The 24,791-nt window shown below is 31.8% G+C and overlaps 2 pseudogenes across 2 annotated transcripts; one reads left to right on the top strand and one right to left on the bottom strand.

Moving 5' to 3' along the window:
• Window positions 1-17,083: 17,083 nt before the first annotated feature.
• Window positions 17,084-20,386, top strand: LOC143570548 (uncharacterized; annotated as a pseudogene). Its single transcript, XR_013141949.1, has 3 exons — window positions 17,084-17,305; window positions 18,177-18,765; window positions 19,648-20,386. The product of XR_013141949.1 is annotated as an uncharacterized LOC143570548 (transcript).
• Window positions 20,387-21,329: 943 nt separating this feature from the next.
• On the bottom strand, window positions 21,330-24,303 carry LOC143570559 (putative inactive purple acid phosphatase 29 pseudogene; annotated as a pseudogene). The gene is made up of 2 exons (XR_013141952.1): window positions 24,221-24,303; window positions 21,330-22,767 (listed from the first exon to the last, which is right to left on the bottom strand). The product of XR_013141952.1 is annotated as a putative inactive purple acid phosphatase 29 pseudogene (transcript).
• Window positions 24,304-24,791: the final 488 nt, after the last annotated feature.

The raw sequence follows: 24,791 nt of genomic DNA, 5'->3' as shown, positions 1-24,791 counted from the left end.
CATTTCAGACAAAATTTACATGATATATTGTTTTATATTCTATGTATTATCTTTTGTAGAATATGAACTTATTGTATGACATTCAGTGGTTCACTAGAACATTTTAAGGAAACTACAACCAACAACTTCAAAAGCATAGAAAGGTGAAAAATTAGTAGTGAATGAACATATGGTAAAAGTTAAGAGTAGTCAGTAAAAAATCAAATGAGTTGCAAGTTTGGTTTAATCCAATAAAATTGATCTTTCTGACACAAGTATCATGATCTTAAGAAAGCACTTAATAAAAATCAAATGAGTTGTGTATATAAAATCTTGTCGTTTTTACTAACATCGTGTTAACTTTATTATTGGCACTTATCATTTCAATTAAATCCATAATTTTTCAAAATCTAAAATATAATAACCACATCAATGGAGTATTATGTAAGCATGCCCAAAAGAATAAAGATAATATTTGTTTAAACTTCACATTTTCACTTCTTTATAAACAACAATCCAACCAAGAGAATAAAGTAAAGAAAATATGTTGATTTGGTTAATATACACCAACCACCACTCAACACAACCACCAAGTGTTACCACTCTTGCATAGTTACATACGCGGGAAAAACACGTAAAACACTAAACAAGTTATTAGTATTATATACTAGTGTTAGAATCACGTACATTACATGGGTGTGATTAACAAAAATGATAGAATTTATTTTTTTTAAACAATGGTATTTTTTTGTACACTATTACATATTTAAATGGGTGTGATTAACCAACTTAACACCTCATCAAAGTATAAATGACCAAAAAAAAAAAATAAAAAAAATCAAATGATAGAGCTCACAAATCTCAAAAATATATTTTATGATTGAAACTCATATATTACACGGAACCCTTGTTCATATCTAAAATTTAAACAATTAAATTTGTAAGATAAAAATAATAACAATGAAAAGTTTTTTAAAAAAATAATGCAAATTAAGCATAACGTCTTATATAATTACTGTAGTAAAGGCTAATTTAATTTATTTTAATTTTTTATTATTACTTCTTTTTAATAATAACAATAATAACATAGTTATGTTCTTAGATTTATACAAGATACTAATTCTCTCAAAGTTTAGTTGTGTAGATTACGAAATATAATATTGATTAGCAATCATTATATTGTATATTTTTTTTTACTAATTATCATCCTTAAATTTTAAATCTATGCGAGAAATTAACTTTTTATTACTTTATTGAAGGCATGTTTTCATGTTTAATCAATAATCATTCATTTCTTAAGATCTATGAAACTTTGTAGGAAAAAGTAATTGAAACATCATGAAATCTTTATTGTAATCAATTTAATGATGTCTCTAGATCAAGCTGGATTGTGCTACAAGTTTCAAAGAAAATCAAAATATTATGAACACTAATTAGGGCCATGTTTTAACTTTTACATCTTCTACGTCTGGTATTGACCGTGGATACAAGCTAGACTAACAATTTTTGTATTCAACAGCTAACTTTTTTTTCTATCTTATCTTATCCTCATTTCTCAAGTGAGATTAGAACTAAAACCATTTGATTGAAGGTTATAAATATTTATCACTATATCAAGCTAGTGATTAATCTAGACTAACAATTAGCTGGTAAGCGTATGAGATTATTGGGTAAGGTACGAACATTGCTTTCGACCCCAACAATGTTTTCTCATCTTTGGAAGCAATTTCAACAGAGAAATTCAAATATTTAACTTAATAAAATTGAAATCACCTTCATAACGGGTGCTGCTAAATGTACCTCTCATTTCATCATTTTTACTAAATATACTCCTCTCTTGAAGTTATTAGATTAATTACTATTACCCCATAACATTATTTATATACATATTAGTCCCTACAATATTTTTTTCACTTAATAATTTCCAATTATATATCAAATTAAAAACTATCAAGTATTACTATTAATTTAGTTTTTTAGTATTAATTTTGTAAATTTTATAACATCTTCTCTTTAATTTAATAGTATTTATATATTTATAATATCCTTATTTTACCTCTTTATCTTTTACAAAATAAACCCTAAGCCCGAAACCCTAAACCCTAAACCCGAAAACCTAAACCCTAAACCCGAAAACCGAACCCTAAACCCTAAACCCGAAAACCTAGACCCTAAACCCGAACCCTAAACCCGAAAACCTAAACCCTAAACCCGAAATCATAAAAAAAAACGAGACTTGTAAAAAAAATATGAAATCTTTAACTTTGTGCTAATTTGGTAATTATATAATTTTAAGGGGTAATATGAAAGTTGGTTTTTCCAAGGAAGGGGGTATGACAAGCAACCAGGGGGGTACGTTTAGCCTGACCCTTCATAACTCATAAGCATGTACTAAGCAAAACCAAATAAAATTCATACACGTACATAAAAACACAACTACCAAAATTAAATGAAGTAAAAGTCTTATTAAAAAACGTTTATATCTCTCATGAAACATATATATGTCCGAATTTTAATAATTATATTAATAGTAGTAAATATTATACTTATAAATATTATGATTGTTGTTGTTGTTATTATTATTATTATTATATTATTGTTATTATTATTATTATTATAAACAACGTCGGGTCATTGAGTTGTCGAGTGGACCAAGGGAAAAAAAATCCAAAATTTATTTCAACTTTTGACTTTAAACAAATTACGTGTCAAAGTTTTTTTCTTGACATTTAGAAAAAAAAGGAGGAAATGGGTTATTTAACTTTAAATCAAGCCATTCCAAAAAAATAAAAATTAGAAAAAAGGTTTAGGCTTGCCTTTTTATTTGGAATCTTATATATCCAAAAATATAGTTAATAAATAAATATCTATGGATTGTCGTGTGTTAATTTCTGTATCATTTGCCCTAACAAAGAGCAAGTAATTTGATGTTGTAAGATTGTAATTAGTGAAGAAGAAAAGTTTACTCCAATTATTACCTTTTTATTAAGCAAGAAATCAATATCAAGCTAAATCTTTTTTCTAAAGGTGAAATGATATTTGAATCATATACTGGGAGACATATTACTAACAACTAAGACCATGTGTAGTCAAAACTAAACACATTCAGGCATTTTACGCCATGTGACGCTTAGGCAACTTTTGAACATTTGTAATGGGAAAAAAACCCCAAACACCTCTCTCTCTCCTTCCCCTCTCTCTCTCTCTCTCTCTCTCTCTCACACACAAAACCCTCAAAATTTGTGTTGTCCAAGCGTTTTAACATTCGTATATAGTTAAGACCATGTGTAGTCATAAAGCCTCACCCCTAGACGTTATGCGTCACGTGACGCCCAGTCAGAGTTATGGTTTTTTAAAAAAATAAGGTGTAACCATAAAGGCTCCATAAAACCATAACTTTGTTATTTGTTTTTTTATTTTTTTAATGTTCGTGCCTTCTACCTGCGTTATCTACAAAACGGCACAAAAAAGAATAGACCAAAACGCGGGGGGGGGGGGGGGGGGGGGGGGGGACCCCAGCTTTATCCACCATAAAGCCATGACTACGCTTGGTCTAATCATAAAACCATGACTACGCTTGGTCTAATGACTATTACATTATTTACATGCAAAGTGTTAAAAACCTAGATGCATTTTTATTAAACATTTGATAAATTAAAAATCTTTATTATCACCCTCAAATTTAAGATTTTACGATTCGATAGTTTTGAGCTCGAAGTTGTCATCAAAGCAGGCACTCCCGCTCGAACGATAAGGTCAACACGATGGATTGGATTTTCCATGTTGCGAGACGCTCAAGGGTCGCCACCGACATCTTAAGCACTATTAAGTAAAATATCACACTTTCGTGACATCCTTGTTTTCGCCTTTTCGGTATACATAATTTCCAAGATTTTTTTAGCTACTAGTATTTGAGATGAAGCTCTAAATCTTTTGTAAGTGTCAAAAAGGAAAACCAGTCATAATAATTGTATAAGTACTAGATAACGTAATCATCTACCTTTCCTTTGTTTAGGACATGGCCGAGCATGCTAGGGACAATGGGTCCACGGCCAACAGTTATTGTCCAATACATCAACTTTTTAAAGTTGTTTTAAGTGGTGTACTTTCTTTTTTGGGGTCATATACCTATATATGTATACAATGAACTTTAATGATGTATGAATTCATGCAAGCTATATGTGAAGTGTAAGAATTATGAGAAGTAAAGTCTATGGAGAGGACGGACCTAGTAGTAAATTTGTCTTGAAGTGTTTTGTGTTGAAACGAGTTTATTTTCATTCAGATGATGGACTGACTTGCACCATATTTATTAATGTTCTAGGTTAGAAACTTATTTGTTACACGAGTTAAATAAATCCAACCAGTTGTAAATCATAACTTTCTATGAAAAATAGTATGTTGGATCATAGATGTAACAACAATTAGTGGAATAAGAAGTAACAAAAATTTTAATAATTATAATTTTATAATCATCTTATGATTCAATAAGTATTAATAAAATATCAAATAAATTTTAGAATTTTAGTTATTTAAAATCCACCTCTTTTGCTCTTTATCATATTCTTGTCGGTAATCTATAAACATGTAGCATTAAATACGTTTACAAATGCATGATCATTGACAGACACACAAATGTATTATCGGCTACGATCAAAACACCCAGAAGATGATATGCAAGTATTATCTTGGTCTTTTAAACGACAGACTATTATTTCTCTATTAAAAGTTAGAGTTAGATACATATGGTACTAATTTAATGACAAAATTTTATACTCTTAAAACTTTGAAGCTTGAATTTCATCTTTCTACTTTGTGTCATTATTGTTTATTGTGACAACGCCATCAAAAATGTTAGGTATCTTTCAATTAACGCAATTCAAAATTAACGTATAAAACATAAAGATATTGTCGTCCGAATTCATCCTACTCAAAATAAGCTTGTATTTTCACAAATGAAAATACACGTAGTCCTCTAAATTAAGTATTTCAATTACAGCTTCAACTTTTCAACTCCTTGTATAACTATTTAATAACATAAGTAACATATGATCTTATTAGTTAACTCAAATGACCAGGGGCGGATTTATGTACAAGGTTGGGGTGCACGGGCACCCCCCGAGTTTTGAAATTATAGTGTAATTCTATATATAAAATATGAAGTGCACCCCCTTATAAAATTGAAGTGCACCATCTTAACAAACTAAAAATTGGAGTGGTTAAAAACACTTGTTGCTGCAGTTGATGTCCCAAGTTCGAGGCTTGTTCATGCCGTTTTTGTTTTGTTTTGTTTTTTGCTTCCCCCCCCCCCCCCCCTTTTTTTAAGGTTTGTGTTTTAATATTTTAGGGTTTTAACTTGCAAATTTCCAGCCACATAATTGACGAACGCAAATTATGCTCCCACCTCCTCCGACGATTTTCCGCCTCTAGCCTCCTTTCCACGGTTTGTAATACATCAAAACTATTTACGATCTTCTTTAATTTATCTACAATAGAGTGTTCACCAACAAACAAAACAATAATTGCATGAAAAATTTACAATAACAACATGAGCCATATTGGGCATTTTTTTTGTAGCAACTAGCAGGCATGAAAACTATTTACAATCTTCTTTAATTTATCTACAATAGAGTGTTTCACCAACAAACAAAACAATAATTGCATGAAAAATTTACAATAATAACATGAGCCATATTGGCATTTTTTTTGTAGCTAGCAGGTGTCATGAAAGTCTTTATATGGAATAGTTACTTATTAGCAATTACTGTTTAGTTTTGAAAGTTGATTTTTGCTACTTGAATGATGGTGTCTTTTATATTATAATATCGTATTTTTATTATGTGCTAAACCGTACCCGACCCGAACCATCCAACCCACCCAAACCGTCAAACCGACCAGAAACTTTTATAACCGGCTCCATGAAATTGAAACATCTAAAAACTGTGCACTCCTTGAAAAAAAATCCTGGATCCGTCACTGCAAATGACTATATAGTTGTCATGTTTCCTAGTGCATATATAATATAGTATCTTATCTATATTACTATGTATTATTAGTTTGTTATTACACAAAAGAATATTTAAACCTGCATTAAATCAATGGTCCGGTTCTTCCTAATTCTTAACTTTTGGGGGCAAGTAATATTTCTTTTCGATCCAGTGGAAACCAACTATATTGTAGACATCATGAGAGTTTTTGGATTGAACGAATAACTTTACGCTTGTTGTTCATTTATATGGTGCAATAACGAACATCATATTTTTATATTATTTTCTTTATATAAAATATTGTAACTTGAAAATTACCAAACAATATTGTAACCTTTTTCTATATGTTTCCTTTTTAGTTAGTGGAAGTATTTCCCTTGATATTTGAAGTTTTATAAAATACAAAACCATTAATATTCACTCAGTAATTTAACCTTAAATTATAAGTAAAAGCATAAGTAAAATTTTACTTTCTATGACTTATGAAAAAAATAACTTGAAAAAATAAATTATTGAAACTAAATGATCTTCTTTCAAGAATACCCTTCTTTTACTTTACACTTTACTATATATATATCTTTAACTACTAATTTATCTTTTACTATCTATCATTTTAAGCTTTCATCATGTTTATTCTCAAAAGATTACAAATTGCATAAAATGTTTAACCTTTCAACTCTTGTCAGAAAACTTTGAGGCATTTATAAATTGGTCACGAAAAACTTTTTCATTTTTAAACTCTTCATTATTATATTTTCAATTTTGGTCACAAAATATATCTTTTGGTCACAAATGATACCGGTATCACTGAGTTCCTACCTCGCCCATGCCAAAATGAACACGATACCGAGTTCAACTTTGTTCTTTTTTAATCTGAAGCAATTTCCATGTTCTATAAATATAATTTTTGGACAATTATAATTTATAAATATTATTAAAAGAGACTTAAACTACAACAAAAAGTACGTAAAGACCACAACGTTCTATCAAAATCTAAACTCATTGCCCCATGTGTTTTGTGTTGTGACTCGTGAGTCACTTGTTACACTGTTTCACCATAGTCCATATATTATATGATAAGGAGACATACTTATATAATCTTCAACAAACATGTTTTCCTATAAGATTACAATGTTAAAATTGATGTTCATACATGTTCAATGTTCAAATATATATTGTGTGTATTAGTGTATATATAATTATATATATATATATATATATATATATATATATATATATTGACTAGCCGAATATCTTATTGCAACACAGAAGATATTCTTTGGAGACAGAATAATCTGTCTAACCAGGAGATAAGAGACCACCCCATTCACAAGATGTTGGACCTTTGGGACTGCCAAAGGCCAGTTATGGTTAAATCATTTTTACATTTACTTTTGAATAAAAATAATAAATATTAAATACAAATAACATTATAACTTTTAGAAGAAAATAAAATTGCTACAAATATATATTCAAAACCCAAGTTTACAAAGGGCCATGTCACACCCATGTGCATATTTTGCTGACAAGTCTGCCTTCGTGTTATCTACTAGGATAAGTATTCATAGCATGCGGTTCGATCGCCTTAACATGTCTATATGATCGTTTTATTTTAATATAATTTAATATTTAACTTTGGATAACTTTGCTCGTTTTTTTCATGTTAAGAACATGATCTTAGCACCGTATTGTGAGTGTCCAAGAGCAAGCAATGAACCGACATGATTTGTTTAATTATGATTTGCATTAGCAATATCAGATAGCCACGTCTAATATGTGAGTAAAGATGGTTCATGGTTATGTGCGTACGGAAAGCACATCATATAACTATTATGTTCATTGTCCACGGCCATGGTACGTTGCATGTGTTAAAAGACCATTTAATCTGAGAAAGGATTGCGGTACGACTTGTTATCCATTTGTCTTTGTATTTTTATCTTTTGAGAATGGTCTCTGGTAGATTGAAGATGTATGATGAACCAATGGTTCATTAGTAATTCAAGCTGCCTTAAAAAAAGCCTTAAACCCTTTAATTTTATCTTTATCCTATACGATAGAAAACAAAAACATGCAAAACTTTATTTCCTTAAGTTTTATAATGCTCAACCCATTTAGTTTGTTTATTTAATACTTTTTAAAATCTGACAGTTAATATTTGTTAAAGTTAAAGTCTTGTTTATTTTTGGCTCTCATTGATAATAAAATGCTACTTAAAACTAATTTTTTTTTTAAAATGCGGTATTTTATATAAATAAAGAAAACAATCCTATCAAGTAGCTAAAACAAAAAAAACACAAAATATTACAAATACAATATAGGATTCTTAAGTCACTCGATTCTAAAAATATTACATTTACGATTTATGCTACTGTACCACAAGAACGAGAAATGTAAAATTTCATTTATATATCGAAGAAAAAGTTGAGTCTATTTGAAGAAAATGTAGCTGCCACGAACTATAATATATATATTAACTTTTTTTAAAATAATTTATCTATATGAATGTTACTGTAAAAAAAATAGATAAAATATTCGTATACATTTAAAGTATACCGGTAATCTACACTTGTGTGACAGTTCACGTGTAAGAAAAGCCTTGTTGGGACAAAAGATCATGAATTTATGACTGAATAATATTCATACGTAATCGAAGATAAGAAACATCGTGAACACATAAAAGGATATTTTCGGATGCCATTGTATTCGGTGGTTGAAATGTTAACGTACGAATTATTTCTTAACTTGTATCTTCTTTTGTTATTTTGTTGTTTTGACAATGACTAATAGCTTGATATTTTGATTATTATTAAAATATGATTTGATGAATATGACTACGGAATAAACTTACATAACTAATACAGTAAAGTTGAAAAGTGTTGCGTACCAAATATTCAGATGTCAATCGTTTGAAATCTTAAACTGTACTTGAATACGATTAGGCGTGTTGGCTAGGCCAAACTTCAACAGACACGGTCTCAGAATGTTAAGAAGGTGTTTAAGCCTCAACGTGCTTGCACATCCGACACAACACTGGTTGGGATTTGTTGTCGCTTGCCTAAGGAGTCTAAGACAAAACGAATTAGTATTGAGGAATATTTAAATAACGCCGCCTAATTAAAAAAAGGGTTAAAAAAATAAAAAGAGAAGCTCAAGCAATGCAAAAAATATATATACTTCTTGTCCAATTTTAATCAAGTTAGTTGACCTATCATCATTTAACTACTAAATGTCAAAGTTTTGTACTTCCGGATATTCCGAATAGGCTATTCAATAACGTAACTCTTATACTTGTGAAAAGAAAATTGCAATTATTATTGAATTAGTAATGAGGAATATTTAGACAACTATCTTTGAATAAAAGTACTTTAAAACACAATTACATTAGACAACAGACACACTTATATTTATTGTTTTAAATGTAATAAATTTAAAGATGATTTTAATTTCTCCTTGCTTCATTCAATATACTTATTGTTTTAAATATAAAAGACGATTTTAATAGTTCTTCCTTGTTTCATTCAATATGTGTGGTTATCTTACATATACACTACTTACAAATGTCCATTTATATAATTCTTAAAAATTCTACTTAAAATCAGTTTTCTATCGAATTTACACCTAAAAAGGACATATTTACCGTGAAATAAGTTCTTAGTCATGTTAGTTGCTATAAGATGAGGTTGGCATTGATTAGTATCCACAATGAGCCGATCGACCATACGAACACATACCAAGTGAGATGAAGGAAAGGTGGTCGGTGTGGAGGAGATGGTATAGGTGTGAGAGACCACTAACTATAGCCGTGGACAACCCATGAGTGAAGACTGTGGGTTTTTGTTAGAAGAATGAGAGGAAAATGTGGGAAATTCATACGAAGAAAAGAGAGAGGAGATAATCATCAATCTCTAGAACACTTCACTGATCAGGCTAACACCGAGTAGCCGAACACTCGTACTTCATTTTAAGGTTATTTTTCAAATATATAAATAAACTTTCAAAATAAATGAAACTCCAAACAACCAAAGTACAAACATAGCTAATTAATATAAATAGTTTATAAAATTACCAAATAAATATTATAATAGTTCAATATATATAGATATATAATAATTTATCTCCATTTGTGAAACAGTGGTAGGTTTATTTGGGTTGTCAAGTGAAGACCCAAGTTCAATCACTATTTATGTTATTTTTGGTTGTTTATAGCAATGAAGAATTTAAGTTATGTCTTGTGAAGTTGTCAATTCGAATCCTTAGTTCACCTGGGTTTCTGTCCCACCGTGTGTTAAGCTAGAGAATTCTGTTCTTGTTATAACACAACAACTTCCAAATAACAGCAACAATATGGTTTAACTCGAGGTAATGTCTAAGTCAAATTGATGTCAGCATAAGTCTGGTCGTTAAAACAACATATTTTAACTAGAATAAAACGACTGAATTCTCCAATTTAGTATTCTAAAAACACAATAAAATTGTCGTTAGAAACATTAACATAAAAAATATATTATAAATTATAATAATATAAATGCCAAAAGATTATTCCACAATCCCATAAATCCAATATAAAACCCAAAGTAGGCCCCACCACCGCTACCAAAAAAGTCCTCCCTCCGTACCACAACCAGGGACAAACAGCTGTACCATTTTCATATATACCCCCCCCCCCCCCAACCCACACAACGCAACAACCATGACCTTCCCACGCGCCACCGCAACACCACCCATGGCTATGGAACTAGTCATGAAGCTAATGGAAGCACCTTACCACGCGCCGCCGTTGCAACACCAACATGAGTCTTCTCGTCCCACCATCGGCTTTCCACTCGGCACCGCGTTGCTCTTGATCGTTGTATTCACGCTTAGTGGCATCTTCTCGTGTTGCTATCATTGGGACAAGCTTCGTCACCTACGAGGTGATTTTGCTGATGACGATACTGTTCATACCGACCACCAGTTTTCCAAACCTAAACCTCTTTCCTTGGTAAGTTTTTTCGGTTTCGGTTCGGATATCAATTTATTAACTTTTTGTTGAATAACTTTATCATTTATGGCAATGAAAGAGAAAATTTAAATATAAAGTCGTAATACGACTGAAAAGATATTGAAAGTATTCATTTTGTCGCTGATGCGGTAGGAATTCAGTTGGTATTGATGTGGTATGATACCGTAATTCTCCCTTTAGCAAATGAAAGAGAAAATAAAAGCAAAAAAAAAAAACACTCTGTCATATGCTTAAAATAGTATATAGTGATACTCATATAACTTAAAATAATAAGAGATATCTGCTCTATTTTTAATATAACTTTGTTTTCAACTAAATGTATACCAAACGTTGAAAGAACTTTAGCACTAGTATTCAGTATTTTGATTTTTTTTTAAATAAAATTAAATTAAAATTTGTTGAAAGCGTATGTTATTTAAGTATAATGACACAAATTTAAACTAAAATAAATGGAAAAGTAATTTGTAGCATGAAAACTGAAAACCAATATTACTTGAAAGTGAATGATTTTAGATGAAAAAGAAATGTGTTTAAAAAAAGGGTATTTATTATATAATAATCCGGTTGGTTTAATAAAATTTGGAACATGATTAGTGATATCTTGAATTTAAAAAGCTTAATTAACGGCGGAACTTGTTATTCGTTTATTTGTTTTCTATACAATGTAAACACTACTCCTTAATAATAGATTGATTAATAATATCCTGTATTTAAAAAACAGGAAAACAAGCGAGACGAGGATCGGAGTTTGCCGGTGATAATGGCCGGAGAACAGTTTCCGAGGTTTATTGCAATGCCGTGTCCATGTGAACCACCAAAGCCACCGCATGTAGTCATCACAATGAGTTGATATGTTAATATATATTTTTGTTTGTACATATGTAAGATTTAGTTTGAAATTGGAATATGTATGTGATTCTAGTACGTTGATTATGGTCATAAATCGAACTTGTGATTCTGCTACACAACAGAAGTAGTTGACCCGCCGTCAAACAATCTTGGGGCCATAGTTGTTACCAAGTACAACATAAGGGAATGATGTGTATTTTCGTGAAATAATAATAATAATAATAATAATAATAATAATAATAATAATTAGGTTTTGTAGTTTTATTACTTTTATACTTTCATACATCACTTGCAAAAAATAGCTAGGCAGTTTACGTGTCTAGTAAGCTGGCGTAGAAATTGAAATTATGATCAATAAATTGGTATAAAAGCAAAAGGTAACTAAGCAGTTTACGTGTGTAGTAAGCTGACGTAAAAATTAAAATTGTGATTAGTAAATTGGTATAAAAATCAAGATAGTGTATAAAAACCAAGTCCTAGTTAATGATACTCCGACTCAAGCTCTAAAACAACGTAATTTGTTTCAAGAAAAGATGTTGCGCTGAGCATTCCATCTTCATAAAAGATGTCAACTAAATGTACCATCTTTTGTAAACGTTGCATCTCCGGAAGATGTTAGCCATCAAACAATTGGAATTTTTTCTTTTCTTTTATATATTATAAAAATAGATTTTACAAGTGAAAGAATAGCATCAAACAACCAAAAGAGGGTGTGGTACTTTTTAACACAAATTTTCATTGTAACCTTCTTTTAACTATCAAATGAAGGAATATTTCTTTTTTCTTTTAGTATGAAAATGATTTTACACGTTAAGGAATAACATGTACATTTTAGCCTTTTTAACCTTCATATGAGGGAAATTTCTTTTCTTTTTCTTTTCTTTTAGTAAGAAACTATATTTTTATAAGTTAAAAAAATCACATGTAACACTTTTATAAACACATCCAGCCATGAGCAAACTATGCCTAAACAACTAAAATCAACCTCTAATTTTTCTTTTAAGTTTTTTGTCATTTTCGTTTTATTTATAATATAATAAACATTTATACACGATATTATTTTTGATCTATTACACAACCTTACAAGCTCAGGCTAAGCCAAAGTTTAGATATTTAATGGGATTAGCTGTGAAGAATGACATTAATTTGTATTATTTAAGTTCCAATTGATAACTAGCTAGTCAAAAACCATTTCTTTATTCAAAAATCATATCTACCAGATTCATTCAAAATATTTAAGTGTTGTACCATCATTAGATAAAACAATTTGAGTCGATAATAATTTAATCCCTAACTTTTCATTAGTTTGTATATTTATGTTCATCATAAATAATCGTCACCTTTTCATGGGCTACCTTTGGCCATTCGCAACCACACTTGCCTGAATCAAAGTGGTGCTACAAGGGTTAACTTAGGGTGTTCATTGCACGTACAGAGCTTAAATTTTAAGAATATGTGTAAACTGACTCACGTCTAATATGTGTCATCTATATTCGTGTATCAGTGTAAGTTCTTAATGTGTTGGTAGTTTGGTATATAGTGTCATCTATATTCATGTATCACTGTAAGTTCTTAATCTTAAATATAGATGTTTTTGTGAGTTAAATTGTATTGCGACTATTATAACATCTAGGATAACTCACCTATGGACATGCTTAATGAATACATATAGATAAACTGGGGCATTTTTAGAAAAAAAACTTCTAAATTAGAAATTGATCCCGATTGGAATTGGCACATGGCATGCGACTGTGTTATGTTTTGCATAGTCCTCACGATAATATACATTCATTATAGGTTTTTACAAATAAAAAATAAAATGACCGCATATGATTGCTTACATTGCCGTGTCCTACAATGCAACATTTTGAGTCCTAAAAAATTGTCACGTGATTATATATATAGTGATGTCACACATGTTTAAGAAAAAATCTAAACGTTACGTGACTATATATAATAGTTATTACACTTGTGTGAACCTAATCTTATCTTACAAAATGGCATATAACTTGTAATGATGTTTACATTGTTGATTGTTGTAGCTTTGATATGCCACTAGTATGAACTTCACAAAATATGAATATGTGGTGATGTTTCATCTAGTAGTGGGTCTAGAGTGTTACGTTATTTTCATGTTTCAACTTTTTTTTTTATTTTAATATATGTTTCATATTAAGTAAATAAAATCTATAATGGCATTTCCATTTTTCATCATATCATGTAATGTAAAATACAATAAACGACAAAAAAAAAGGTGGAGTAGAAACTTAGGCAATAGATTGAGATTTGAAAAATATATTGAAAATGCATTTTATTTATTTTGTTGCCTACTTTAATTTCTTGACCTAATTTTTCCATCATATCAGCTAAAGTGATCTTTTCCATTACCATCTTACTTTTTCCTAATGATTATAAGGGTTAAGGAAAATGGTTAACCATTTTCAATCCTTTTGCAACTTTGGGAATATGAGGAACATTTTTAAGTCAATTTACTTATTTCATGTTTTCGATCTCTGATCGAAGTAAGTTTCGTTGGATCGTCACTTAAGGGATGCCAGGTTTGCATAATGAGATTAATTCAAGTAGAAACTCGTTGTAAGCTTTATGAATCATTATGTGGCTTGATTAATTCAAGTAGAAAACACGAATTTTGATTTAAATTTTGCTAACATAGTCAGGTGTCAATAATATTATCTTGAACATTTTGTTGATTATCAGACATCTTTGTTATATGGGTAAGTTAAGAACGTCCACACGATATTATGTCCTTAGTAAGTTAATGATCAATTAACAAAATAAGTAACATTGGTGACATTACAATACTTGACTTTCTTGTTAGTTTTTTCGAAAGAGGATGACAATTGTTCAAAAACCCCACAACTAAATACTTTGCTAGATTTGGCAATATATAGATCCATAGCAAAGTAGTGTTTCTAGCTTTTTGTATTGCTTACCTTTGCTTTTTACAACTATTGTGAGACGCGTAATACAATCAAGCACTAAAGGTTGTCACTAACTTATTGAGGCCTAAAAAATGTAGATGTTATTCACTTACCATATAACAAGAATGTGTGAACGTTACTTAAGAGCATGATCAATGTAATGATGATAAAGTACCAACCACTAGGAAGCTATGCTAGTTGGATTTGATGGTTACGTGTGTCGAGTAAAATGTATATCTAGCTCTTAAGTCGTTACCAGTTTACCAATCGTACTCTTGTCATATGGTAAGTCAAGAATGCTATGTGCAAATATCATGCAACTGGTAAGTCATGCACAACAGTAAGGTGACACGACATTCGCAATAAAACTCCAAAACCACCAAATTGGATATTCTTTCATTTATTTTGATCTCGAGTGTACGACTAAAATGATCAATGTAACAGTCTTCAAACAATTTACTACCAAATATTAAACGTATAGAAATTATCATAATGAGATGCATTAGTCTAAATGGAGCAAATAGTAAACCAAATTACTACCAGAAGATGCATTAGCTTTTTTTGTTAGGGCTGTTTGGTAGTCTCTTAACAGTCATTAAGAGGCTACCTCTTAATGGCTCATAACTTCTTAATGGTTAAGAGGTAGCGGCTGTTTAGTTCATTAAGATCTGAATGAACCTCTGTCTCATTCAGCAACAACAATAAGTCTGAATGATTCAGACCTAATTTTAACCATTCAGATGTTTTTATGGTTGGAACCAAACAGTCTGAAGTCTGAATGAATCAGATGTTTACATCTGAATGGTTCCATTCAGATGTAAACAAACAGCCCCGTAGTCTCTTAACCATTCAGACTTAAGGTTACCTCTTAACTATTAAGAGGTTATGAGTCATTAAGAGATAGCCTCTTAATGACTGTTAAGAGGCTAATATAAACCATTCAAATGATCCTAACAATGATAAAGGCATAAAATTAATGCATCCAATATATGTATATTGAGCAACCCAAGTAACCTTTTATGTTTGTCTAAGACTGGATAAACTATGATTAATTTTTGTGCTATTGACCAGCTATTGTCGAAACTCATAATTAACACGAAATATGTACAGCAAGCGATCTTCTTAACATTTTACGTGTGTAAAATTATAACCACCACTTTATCAAGCTAGTGGCTGAAAAACTACAATAAAAAATCATCACATACATAAAATCGACATGTAAAACAGTTGATGGTGATGCCTAGTTTTTTTTAACAGCTAACACACATCCTTTAATTTTATTTTTAAATCTATACATTTATCCATCATGAAACTTGAATCATCAACCTTACGATGAAAACTAATCTAATTAAAGAGATGTTATTTGATCATGAATATCCTAGATGGCAAATTTCTATAAAACAAATTTAGAAACATGCCCTTGTTTGAGATAAGTGTAATATCATTGTGGTTTTGTACTTTTGTTAGGAGCATAAGATAGTGAATTGAAATAGCTTTTGTACTTTTCTGTAACGATCCACCTACAAAGGCCCTCAACTTAAAGCATGATTGTACTAACGTGTAAAATTCGACATTTCAGTATACATTTTACTAAAAACTGAGTTATTTCAAAATAAATTACTTTTACGAGACAAAAATACATTATTTTAAAAGGGCTAGGCGTTTAATAAATTAAATACTGGAATGTTAAAAAAAAAACCTTAAAAAAAGACTATGTATATTTTTTCTAAAAAATTGAATATTACAAAACATTAAAAATAAAGATATTCAAAATTTTGAAGGTTGGTTGTTTGACAAGCAGCCTTCGCCCCAGCCTAGCAAAAGTACCTATTTTTGGTTAAAAATCAGTTGATCACTTATAAACATTTTTTTTAACCAGATATAAGTGTTACCTCTATAGTGATTGGAATTTAAATCCTTGATCTCTTATTTGAACCAGAGAACTCAAACTCACAAACATTTTACGGCAAAATAAGTCTAGCTAATGACAGGATCTAGACTTTAGTTTAGAAGCTGTTGTATACTTTCAGCACGTGTTTGTGTTTGTGTTTGTGTGTGTTCATTTTAAAAAACTTCATTAACAAAAAAAATTACATTTGTTTAATTAGTTCACTCGATCGGTTAAAGTTAAACGAACCAACACAAATTAAACTAAACTATAAAAAAACTTTTAAAACAAACTCACAACATTTGGGCCAAAATAACTTAAAAGCCCAAACTTTATCCAACTTATCAAACTCCATATTTTCAAACCACTAGTTTTCCCTCTTAATAATAATAATAATAATAATAATAATATTCATTCACCTTGAAACTACACCAACTGTTCGATAAAATGCCTCGCAGAACATCCGGCAAGATTGACGGGACAACAGTGCCGGTTATCCTCCGGCGTTCTCCGAGACTTCAACAAATCGTGCTGGCGGATCCTGTCGACCCGAAAACCCCTACGCCGGAGCCCCACCGGAGTAGAAGCCGCAGATCTAAGCCGGAAAAATGTTCGAAGAAGAAGCTTGATGAGTCTTGTAATACGGATAAGTTTCCAGGTTTGTTAATTGTTTGATTGGTTAATTAGTTATTTACTTTATGGTAGTTATGTAACCCTAGATGTGTTTTAATACTTTTAGCTGGAATAAGCCCTAGGTTATTTAAGTTGTTATTATTTGATTCACCATTGTTAACTTAGAAGCTTATAAAACCCTAATGTAGGGTTATGGAGTGTAGCATTTAGGTTTTAAGTTAGGTCAAAACTAGGGTTCAGTTACGGGTGGCAAATGGGTCGGGTTGAAATGGGTCATGGGGCGAAAAGCGTAGGGTCGGAACGGGTCAATTAAAAAAAGAGTTGTTTTGGTTCGGGTCGTAACGGGTCTGGGTTGGAACGGGTCAATTAAAAGGAAGTTGTTTTGGTTTGGGTGGGAACGGGTCCCGGTCGGAACCAGTGTTATAAAAATTGGAATTAGACGGAGACAAGTCTTTAATCGGTGACTTACCGATTCGATTTCATGTAATCGGTAGTCGGTCAATCTGGCCCAAATCGGTCAAATTGGCCAAATTTCAGTCAATTTGGTCAAAATATTTGAAGTGATTGAAAATTTGTACTTGTTTCGAAAAATTATATATAAAATTATGTGTATACACACACACATGTAATTATGAAAAATTACATATAAAATTCCAATCCGATTAATCGCTAGTCGATGCCCCCACCTCTCACGTAGCGGCTAGTGAGTTCTAACACTGGTTAAAACGATGCAGAAGCTATGAATTGTTTACTTGGTTGTAAATAAACAAAGTTCTAGTAATTGCTAATCAAGTTTTTTTTAATATAAAAATGGAGGATTATCTATCTTTTTTACCTCAAATGTTCTACTTTTTTTTGTTATTATTTGCAGTAACAGTTAGTGATCTAATTTGTAGGGAAACTGGAGAGGCGGATAACACGCAGTTCTTGTAAAGATTTAGATGATACAAACAATGGTTGTTTATCAAATGAGAGGATACATAAAGAGGCCGTTAATGTATCCAAACAATCTAAGATAAAATGTAGTTCTCGTAAAGATTTGGATAATACAAGCAATGGTTGTTCGTCAAACGAGAGGATACATGAAGAGGGTGTTAATATATCCAAACAATCTAAGTGTAAGTCACCAAAAAACAAAGTGAAACGCAGTAACAAAAATCATGACAGTAATTTTGATCAATGTGATACATTGGCGATAATTGAAACCCCGGTTTTGGATGAAGGATTATCCAAAAAAGACAGAGATAGAAACAAGAACAGAGTTGCTGTTACCACTGCTGTTGTAGTGCAAGAAGGACCTGTTATAGTGAGGGATGACGTTAACAAAAGGGAAAGGAAAGTTGGGGTTAAAAGAAAAAGAAACCAGATTGAGAATAATATCGGAATTGGTCAAAGTTGGACCAAAGATCAAGAGTTGGCATTGGAGAGAGCTTACTTTGAAGCAAAACCGACTCCACATTTTTGGAAGAAGGTTTCCAGGCTGGTAATTTACTACCTCGTTATAAACATGTTTGTTTTAAAATCAATAAACATATTGAGAGCCTTGAGAACCACATACTGCACTTTAGGTCGGTTTTGGGGTCAAACTGAACCAAAAACCGAAATTTCGTTTTTTGAGTTTTTGAAAACCGTTCTGTACCAGTTTTTGGATTGGGCTTGGTTTTGTCATAAGGCTCGAGATTTTTGGGCCGGAAGAAAATGGCCTAGACTAATGAGTTACACTATTTGAGTTACACTATTTATTAAATTTTTTATAAGTTACTTAAAATATATATATTTGAGTTACACTATTTATTAAATTTTTTATAAGTTACTTAAAATCTACAATAAAAGATTGAAATGCATATATTTCGTTCGTGTTTTCCAGTTTTAATTACATGCAAAACCAAATAATTTTTTTTTTTGAAAACATAAAACCAAACTGTCGGTTTTTGTTTGGGTTCTCATTCCAACATATTATTAGTTCTGAAAAGATTGTTCAACTTAATGTTTATACATACGGTTCTAGGTAGAACACAGTTTTTTGCTAGAACAGGAAAAACAAAAGAAATAATTCATTTCTCAATCTCAAAAAACTTTAAAAAATATATAAACTCTTTGAAATGTAACATTTATTCGCCTCTTTTAATATTCTAAAATGTGTAGGTTATATTTTCTATACATAACCTACACAAGGTAAACGTTAAAAAATGTATGAACAAAATAGTTTAATGGTTCTTTTGTATGCATAACACGATCATTTGTGTGTAAAAAGTAAAACTAAAAAAAACAGAACCATTTATAGAAAAAATAATATGATTTAGGTTTGTTCCTTTTGTTCTCGCAATAATTTACTGTTTCGTAACCAATCAATATATCTATTTCAGGTCCTGGAAAGTCTGCGCAGGAATGTTTTGACAAAATACACGGTAGTCACCTAACCCCACCTCAACCACGTGCGCGTACCAGACTACGCGTAGCAAGTTCACAAAATCCATCATTATCTGCAAGCAAATTACTCAAAACATCAAGTCCCACCAATAAACCACCTAGATATCGTAAGCAAAAGAGTCATATAATCCAGAGAACCGTACGACACATGTTACAAAACCAGTATAAACCGGACCAAAATTCTGAACCAGACATGTTCTCACTTCTGGAGCCCACGTTTAACCCGTCATCAAACCTTAATATAGTCCTAACCACACCTGATCGCAGCCAAGAAACCGAGGGCGTACACAACAGATCTTTAACAGTTCGTAAAAGTGTTTCAAGGTTTAGTGGTTCACATGGATCAACACTTGTGATCCTCCGGTTTTGAAGCAGGTGAAAAATAAAGCATTACATGAGAAATATATTGACTTGTTAAATTGTAGAGAAGCTAATAGGAAGGCTGCAAGTGTTAAGGAGGAAAAGGCTAATAATAATAAAAGTAAAGTAGTGAAACAGGGATCTGCTGAACGAAAGGAGGCGGTTAAAGCTGCGAAAAACGCGCTCGTCTTTGGTGCGAAAGATGCTATTGATGAGTTTCAGAATCAGCAGGCTACTGCTTTGTGTGATCTTTTTGATTGTGAGAGTGGTGATGATGATGGCGAGGATGCTGATGATCGAGTTTCATAATTGTTTAGTAGTGAGTTGACGCTTACATTGGTTATTTGGATTCGTGTGTATTGTAGTACCCTTGATGAGTGCATTCATTTGGGTTATTGTAGGTTATGGATTTTGTCTTTGTTTTTAGTGTATATATTAATGTAACTGCGTCGCCAGGCATACTTACTACATGTTCTCGTGTGCTATGCGTCCAAGCGTTTAACATGTTCTAAGGTGTTTCACAAACTGTATGCTTCTGGTGTGAGTTGTGACTAACCTGTATTAGTTAATGTATACACCATCGTATGTGCCATTAATGCCTAACGCAAATTAAAAGTTCACTACCGCAATCCTTATATTTGGCTGTGTCTTGGTATTTATTGTACATTAACCTCTTATTGTTCTAAACAACATTAGACTTGTACATCTTTCTTGGTATATCAAGATAAGGTTGGAGCATAAACTAGAACATATGTTAGTTAGAGGTGTTAAATAACTGTTGAAACATACCAGACTGTCAAAACCGAAGCAAGTTGGCCGGTTTGGCTGATTTAAGATCCAAATTCCAAACATTTTGGTTTACGGTTCGGATTTTAAGGTTTGATGGTTTAAACTGTGGAACTTGCCGTACTAATCGCACTTCTTTTAACAGTTATTATTGCTATATCTATTTTCATTTTTGTAATAAGGTATTAACGTACAAATAAAATTAACGTTCTAATTGTGAAAATCAAGTAGAGTAATTATATATGCAAATAGAGTTTTATGTGATAGGACCATTTAACAAAATGCCATGAACCCGAAAGGTAAAATCACACCTTTTTGGTCATGAAAATATAATAGAACACGAAAATCACACACGGTGCCCACCGCTTTAGAACCAACCAAATGATGTCACGTGTTCATGTAAGTTACAATTGCAACTTCAATCATTTAGATTACGCCACAAGTCCTCAAATTATACAAAAAAATAAAACACATAACACGAAAAATCATATCATGATAAACCCATTTTCAAAACTACAAGATTCATATATTCTTTCTAGCAACAAGAAATACCATTGTTAAGTACTCCTTACCTCATCTAATAGTGTGAACTACTAACTAAAACATTTTATTAATCTCTTGTCTTTTTTAGTGTAAAACACAACGAAAACCACGAATCATTCAACCAAGATGAGTATGCTTCTTTCTACGGTTCCCAGACGGTTGTCGGCTCCAAAGAACCTGACCATCAATCGTGGTTAAGTTTCGATCATCGAGCCGCTTCCACGTCTTAATAGACTTAACCGCACCCCACTCATCACGAGCCACTTTTTCCAAGGAAACCACAACCATTCGTGCTCTCCTCGACCACCCAGCTTTCCCATAAGCATGATAACCGAACCCACCACCATAACAAAGATGAATCCCGGTTAACTCACCACAGAAATCGTTAATATGATCATGACCGGTGAAAACCGCCTTCACATCACCTGCTTCAACTAATGTGGTAAAGAATCCAGAATTCACAGAAGCAGAACTTATCCCTTCTTGTCTCACACCGGTAAAGTTTGATGAATCAAAGTATGCAAATTCGGGTAATGGGATGTGAAAGTAAGCGAGGCCCGGTGCTTTTGATCTCTTTTGAAGGCGTTTAGACGTTTTCTGAAACCAAAACTGTTGAGAAGGTTTGATCCATCCTTACCAGGAATCGAGGGGACTGTCTAGTAATCACCACTGTCGAGAAAATATAAGTTGAGAACCGATTTGTTCATGAGATTTGACCCTTCGACTCCATGAACTTCAAGATTGTAATTACCAAAACCATCAATAATATTTGCATCATACGGGTTTGATTGAGATAAAGTGTGCTGCATTCCAACAATATGATCCATGACATGTTCGCGTGATAACGTTGATTCTTGATCGTGGTTACCTAACACCGCAGCCCACGGGATTTTGGAAGCTATCGCAGGGGCAAAAGGCTCATTCAAGGATGCTTCTGCATCGAATCCGTATATGTTATCTCCTGTGAAAACAATTAGGTCTGGCTTCTCAGCTTCGATCATACGGTTGATGAAATCAGTGGTGTTGATATCAGTGCAGTGAGCAAACTGTTGTGGTAATACATCTTCACAAGGAGTTTTATTGCCATCTGCATAGTGCATATCAGCTACCTGCAGAATCCTGAATTCGCCTCTATTTTTATTAAACCGTAGTTGTACTGTATCGTTAGCTCTAATCGGCCTTCGAATTCCCTGAGTGTTGACTAAGACGATACTGGAAACGGAGCAGAGAGCAACGATGACGGCGAGCAGAACACTCGCCATTGTTAAAGCAAATGGACTTTCAGATTGAGTGATGCTTCAAACAGAATATGGCGATAATCACTAATCAAGCTATATCCCTGAAAATCTCCTCATCAAGTCAGATTTTCTGATTAAATTCACAGATTATTTAACAAATTAGTAGAAAACTATGATAAACTGAATATGATGATAATTAGGCTATGTTCCTGAAATTCTTCTAGATATGCATATCATCAAGTCATTTTCTCTTAAAGATCACAGATTATTAAACAAATTAGTATGAAACTATGATAAATTGCATCGATTTCTCGAATTTCATTAACTAGTAGCATAGTTATTAAAAGCCCTCGCCTCCTGCGCCTAGGCTCATTTTCCAGGCGAGGCCCAATATATGCGCTTCTAGTTCCTAGGCCCTTGCTTCTTGAAGTTGACGACACCTCTATTGGTATTGAGGATCAAGAACGATGATCATTTGAACCTTTACTGTTTATTACTTTTTGAACTTTTAGTTTTCATGTTTCTAACATTTTGGTATTTGAACTCTTGGTACCTTACTTTGAACATTTTGTTATTCAAGTTTTGGAATTACATTTGAAACTTGACTCTTTAAAAATTTTTGGTACTAATTAAACAATATTAAATTTTATATAATAGTTATTGTTTATTTTATATGAAAAATAGTATAATTTTTCAAATACATAATATATTAGGGCCTCGCCTTTTTTTGCGCCTTGCACTTAGGCCCTAAGCAAGGCCCATGCGCCTTTAATAAGTGTGACTAGTAAAACGCAGCTACAAATTTCACATTTCATCACTCCGATTGAGTGATTCTTCAAACAGAATATGAATATATGATCATAATCAGGCTATATTAGCGCACTACTTAAATTCTCCTAGATATGCCTATCATCAAGTCACAATTTCTGTTTAACTTCACAGGTTATTGAAAAAACTCGTAAAAAACTGCACCGAGTTTGTTAAAAATAAACGCGAAACTATTTGTGATAAAGCGAACGGCGAATATGCAGCTGCAAAATTCACACTTCATCACTCTGAATGAGTGATTCTTAAATTCAACTAGATATGCATATCATCAAAGTCATAATTCCTGCTTTATTTCACAGATTATTGAAAAAAAAAACTATGTAAAAATTTTAAAAAACTATGTAAAAATTTTAAAAAACTATGTAAAAACTGTAAAGAAAGAAAAACTATGTAAAAAATTGTATAAAACTATGTAAAAATCGTAAAAAATGTAAAAATATTGTAAAATGTTATGTAAAAATTGTAAAAAAGTATGTAAAAATTGTAAAAAAAATGTAAAAAACTGTAAAAAACACGAAAGTGTTTGCGATAAAGCGAAAGGCGAATATGCAGCTTCAAATATCATATTTCATCACACTCGGAATAAATAATCAAAACTAGCAGATAAACTAACGTTGAAACCCTAACTCAAATATTATAAAGTAACTAACTACAGAATCGGCTTTCGTTTTGGCGCTAAAGCTTTCAGATCTGTAAATATAACCGCAGTTAAAAGAGGAGGAAGAGAATATTATTTTTATTATTACTATTACTACCTTAGAGTGACGGCGGAGGCGGTGGTTGTGGTGGAAGACGACGGAGAACGTACGGCCGGTGCACAGGCGAAATAGGGACTGTGTAATGTAATCACTAATCATAGGTTTAATAATAATAATAATAATATCTACACAAACTAACAAACACGGTAGAATAGTAGGAAGATGAGACAAATTGCATGAAAAGGACACGTGAATTACGGCTTCATAACAAGTTTTACCAGGTTAACCTGTTTAAACGCTTCAGTAGGTTTCAATAACTTTTGTTTTTAGAAAGAACTAGTCACGGAGAGTTAACGCGAATTCGATAGATATTAAAACTATAAAAAGTTCGTTCAATTAACATGTATAAAATTATAAACTAAAAAAAAGTAACGACACTCGTACAACATAGTAAATTATTTGTTCGGTCGGAAAAACTCGGCTATTGGTGCCAAGTGGTGGTAAAACATGAGCATTACGAAGGGGAGTCGACGTGAATTCTGTCAATCTCGGTTACTTTCGTTACTGTATAGCATTATTGGTAAAAATCGAGTGTTGTCAGTCCCAATCGTTGAGGTGATGAGTCTAC

The sequence above is a fragment of the Bidens hawaiensis genome, unplaced genomic scaffold (assembly GCF_021521415.1).
Source record: "Bidens hawaiensis isolate Kalapana, Puna unplaced genomic scaffold, B.hawaiensis_p1.1 tig00025007_1, whole genome shotgun sequence".
NCBI classification, from domain to species: domain Eukaryota; kingdom Viridiplantae; phylum Streptophyta; class Magnoliopsida; order Asterales; family Asteraceae; genus Bidens; species Bidens hawaiensis.
Note: the sequence above shows the minus strand (reverse complement) of the source record. Positions and strands in the feature narration are given on the sequence as shown.